The 4,898-nt window shown below is 43.8% G+C and overlaps 1 non-coding gene and 1 pseudogene across 1 annotated transcript; one reads left to right on the top strand and one right to left on the bottom strand.

The window, feature by feature from the left end:
- Positions 1 to 499, top strand: part of LOC102727214 (oligosaccharyltransferase complex subunit OSTC pseudogene) — a 5,791-nt pseudogene extending 5,292 nt beyond the window's left edge.
- TRNAT-UGU (transfer RNA threonine (anticodon UGU)) lies at positions 445 to 518 on the bottom strand. The gene has a single exon. It is a non-coding gene; the product is annotated as a tRNA-Thr (tRNA).
- Between the last annotated feature and the right edge of the window lie 4,380 nt (positions 519 to 4,898).

The following is a 4,898-nucleotide window of genomic DNA, read 5'->3' as shown; positions in this document are numbered from 1 at the left end:
GGGGGCTCTCTCCCGGGGGAGGGACTCTCTCCCGGGGGGGACCTCTCTCCCGGGGGGGGCTCTCTCCCGGGGAGGGACTCTCTCCCGGGGGGGGCCTCTCTCCCGGGGGTGGCTCTCTCCCGGGGGAGGGACTCTCTCCCGGGGGGGGGGGCTCTCCAGCTCCGCCCCGCCCGCGGCAGGGGACGCGCCCGAGCGCCACCCGCACTGCACCTGCCGGAGCCCCTCCGGGGGCCACTGTCCCGTGCAGGAGGCGGAGACAGCCGAATTTCCCCGGAAAACGACCTCTTGTGATGGCAAGAAGAATCGCCGAGGTTTCGGCTTAGAGTCCGGCCTTTTCTGGGGGCGGAGGAGCTGGGCGCGGGGCGCTGTCGTACCGTCATCGGGACCACTTCTCCATCCCTTCCCCGGCCACCGAGACGTTCGCTAAAAGGGGCACCTCGTTGGAGGCCCCGCTGGGAGTCGAACCCAGGATCTCCTGTTTACAAGACAGGCGCTTTGACCAGCTAAGCCACGGAGCCCAACAAAATGCCCGCTTCAAAAAGGACCTTTTAATTAATCGTTTTTCCCGTTTCGTTTTGAGCAACAAGACCTTCTTTGGAGACCAGTTTGAATGAGTGCATGTCGGTGGCTGAGCCAAGGGCTCACAGCAATTCAGGGGCTAAAACGGACACCGTCGCTGAGCCCAGACTTCATGTGAAAGTAATACCATAAAGGTCTCGCATTTCTATAACTTACCGAAAGCGTTTAAACTTATTTCCTCCTTGAACTTCAATGGCAACCCCAAGATGCTGAGCATATAGGGAGTGGTCCCTGTTTTACATTCGACGCCAATCAAATTAAGGGACCTGTCCGGGTTTGCTCAGATAAGCCAAGCAGTGGAGTCAAGACGTGAACTCACTTTCTGATGTTAGTCCAATCACATTATGAGCACAGCGTTTTCAAAGTGCTGTGAGATCTAACCACCCCAGGAGTCATAGCGACTTGCAGAAACAAAGACCCATCTCTTGCTGAAGCTATCTGTCCATCATGGTCTGGCCCAGGGTGGTGGAGCCATCTCTACCTGAAGCGCGGATGGTCCCTTGGCAGGAGAAAAGAGACAGCAAGTCAAGGACTGTAACGTGTCAATTCTGCGCACATTTCATTATCCAGGGTGAAGTGAATGAGGCAAATCTGAGGTCTGTGGAACAGGGGGAGTAATGATCTCATCCCAGGAAGTAATCTTACCCCTGGGAGTAATAATCTTACCCCAGGAAGAGGCAGCAAATACTTGTGAATAATAATCATCTACCACATCTCTCATTTGCAAAACCCAGGCATTTTCTTTTTTTAAAATTTTTCTTCATTTGCTCATCTTCTCCCTGTGTTGAACATGTTCAGTTTTGTGGCTTTTAAGCTTTATTCTCTTTTACTGGACAACAGCTATCTTTATATAAAAGAGAAGCTCTCACGTTTTTTGGCGGGGCTTAGACCAACATCCAAGATGTGTCCTATTCCCCTTCAGTGAAGATTTGTGTAGGGTAATTATGTGACCCAGTTGTGGCTGTTTAGTTGAAGGGGGAATCACTGGAAGCTTTTGGGAAAGACTTTTTCTTACTGATGAGAGTTTTGAGAAAGGTTCTTTCCTACTTAGCTGCTGTTCTATGAATGACACTGGGAAGGTCAGCTGTGACCTCTGATGACACACCTCAGGACAAAGACCAACAGAGGAAGGGTAAGAACATGAAAAACCTGGGTCCCTGACAACATTTCTGGGCTACCTTTTTTTTTTCTTTAGAGAGAGAAAGACAATGGCAGGGGAGGGGCAGAGAGAGAATCTCAAGCAGACTCCCCGAGGCTCACAGAGCCTGATGCAGGGCTCAATCCCATGACCCTGAGATCATGAACTGAGCCAAAACCGAGTCAGTTGCGTAACTGACTGCCACTCAGACACCCCTCTGGGTGGGCTGTTGAAATAATCTTGAGACCACTTTATCTTGCAATGTAAAAAAAATGTGTTTATGATTTAAAGGACTTTTAGTTGAATATTCTGGAGTTTTTTGTTTATGTTTTTTGCCTTTGCTATGTCTTCCTTAAAGATGAGGTATACTTTCCTAATCCAGTGACACTGGGTTTAGCAACAGGGCTTGATTTGACCGTGGAATGTGGCTGGGAGGCGAGTGTGTGGCTGTAGCTGAGGCGAAGTTCTCCTGCCCCCGGGCATGAGCCCACCTGCCCACCTGCATGAGGCCAGGAGAGGAGCATACCATGTGGCTGCTGGTCTGGAATGAGAAGACATATGGAGACCCATAGATAATGCAACATCTTCAAAGACAAGGGAAACAAAGGCAAAAATGAACTATTGGAACTTAAGATAAAAAGCTTTTGTACAGCGAAGGAAATAGTTGACAAAACCAAAAGACAACCGACAAAATGGGAGAGTTTTGCAAATGACATATCAGATAAGGGGCTAGTATTCAAAATCGATAAAGAACTTATTAAACTCAACACCCAAAGAACAAATAATCCAATCAAGAAATGGGCGGAAGACATGAACAGACATTTTTCCAAAGCAGACATCCAAATGGCCAACAGACACATGAAAAAATGCTCAACATCACTCGGTATCAGGGAAATCCAAATCAAAACCACAATGAGATACCACCTCACACCAGTCAGAAGGGCTAAAATAAACAAGTCAGGATCTCACAGATGTTGGTGAGGATGCAGAAAAAGGGGAACCCTCCTACACTGTTGGTGGGAATGCAAGCTGGTGCAGCCACTCTGGAAAACAGTATGGAGGTTCCTCAAAAAGTTGAAAATAGAGCTACCATAGGACCCAGCAATTGCACTCCTGGGTATTTACCCCAAAGATACAAATGTAGTGATCCGAAGGGGCATGTGCACCCCAATGTTCATAGCAGCAATGTCCACAATAGCCAAACCATGGAAAGAGTCCAGATGTCCATCAATTGATGAATGGATAAAGATGTAGTATATATATACAATGGACAATTACACAGCCATCAAAAAATGCAATGATGTGGATGGAACTAGAGGTTATTATGCTAAGTGAAATAAGTCAATCAGAGAAAGACAATTATCATGTGATCTCACTCATATGTGGAATTTAAGAAACAAAACAGGATCATAGGGAAAGAGGAAAAAATAAAACAAGATGAAACCAGAGAGGGAGATAAACCATAAGAGACTCTTAATCATAGGAAACAAACTGAGGGTTGCTGGAGGGGAGAGGGGTGGTTGGATGGGGTAACTGGATGATGGACATTGAGGGCACGTGATGTAATGAGCACTGTGTGTTATACAAGACTGATGAATCCCTGACCTCTACCTCTGAAACCAATAATACCTTATATGTTCATTGAATTTAAATAAAAAATGTTTAAAAAAAAGAAAAGAGGGATGACTCAGTGCTTTTGATAATATAAAGTCACTATTCTTTGTTGTGAATAAAGATTGGGATATATTAATGGGCCAATTACTACATAGGTACAAAAAGCACTTACCAGGGGCGCCTGGGTTGCTCACTCGGTTAAGCGTCTGCCTTCAGCTGGGGTCATGATCCCAGGGTCCTGGGACCGGGCCCTGCATCGGGCTCCTTGCCTGGCTGGGAGCCTGCTTCTCCCTCTCCCTCTGCCCAATACTCTGCCTACTTGTGCTCTCTCTCTGTCCAATAAATAAATTAAAAATCTTAAAAAAAAAAAAAAAAGCACTTACCAGATGGGTTAATGTCAGATTAGGTTAGATATATGCATACTCTGCATCTTGTCATCATGAATTTGAATTTCTGGCTAGTTTCTTTGCTCAGATGAGCAAGAAGCTCTCCTACCAAATTCAAAGATGTTCATAGTAATTGCCATTAGGACTTTCAATGAAATATCTTGTCACTAGGAAATTGCATTTGTTGGATAAAAGTCAAAAGAAAGTTGAGTTTGTTCCTTATAGTTTAAATCATCCTTAAAAAAAAATTCTTATCACTCTGCTCTGCCCAACTTACTTGTTTAGTGTTTTAAGTTCCTTCTTGGTGTTTTAACCCCAATAATTCCACAACATTACTACATTATTTTACAGTAGTAAATGTTTATCTAGAGTTCCCAGGTGTTTATTATTTTCTTTATCATTCCTTGTTGAGCTTAGTTTTTCCTTCATGGTTTCATTTTATTTTCTTAATTGTGTCCTTAATAGTTTGTTTTAGTGAAAGTTTGTTGGTATCATGTCTCTCATGAGATTTGTGAAAATATTTTTATTCTTCTGTCATTCTTGAACACCACAATGAGCAGTGGGTTTCATCTATATTAGGCTGATAGTTATTTTTTCTCAGCTCTTTGAAAATGTTTTTCAAGTTTTTCTGGCTTCTGTTATGGCTGTTGAAAAATCTTCCATAAGTCAATTCTATTTGTTGTTTTTAAATCTCTTTTAATCTATTTTTCCCACTATGATGGGTCTATGTATAAATTTAGTTTTATTTATCTTGCTTTGGGCGGTTTTGTGGCTTGATATTGGGGGCTCGGGCCTTTCTCAATTCTAGAATATTCTTATGCTTCATCTCTTCAAAGACTGTCCACTCTTTCTAGTCTCATAAACAGACGTTGAAACTTCCCGGTCTTTCCTTCATAACGTCAGTTCTTTCATAATTTTTCATTTTTAAAATCTTTTCATCCTGTCTTCAGCATCACTTTTGTCAGATTTATATTCTATTAACTAATTATTTTATACCTCAACCTTTGGAAAGATATCAAAGAATATTTATAACGTGTGTACAATGCATTATAACAAAAGCCACCGTGAAAGTTGAACACCAGCGTCCTCACCACCAAGCATGTTAGGAAGCCAGCTCCGACTGGAGTGGCCCTCCCAAAGTTACAACCTTCATCCCTCCTTCACTGGACACAGGGGCCTCC

Source organism: Leptonychotes weddellii, chromosome 8 (assembly GCF_054177405.1).
Source record: "Leptonychotes weddellii isolate Sample4059 chromosome 8, ASM5417740v2, whole genome shotgun sequence".
Classification (NCBI taxonomy): Eukaryota; Metazoa; Chordata; class Mammalia; order Carnivora; family Phocidae; genus Leptonychotes; species Leptonychotes weddellii.
Note: the sequence above shows the minus strand (reverse complement) of the source record. Positions and strands in the feature narration are given on the sequence as shown.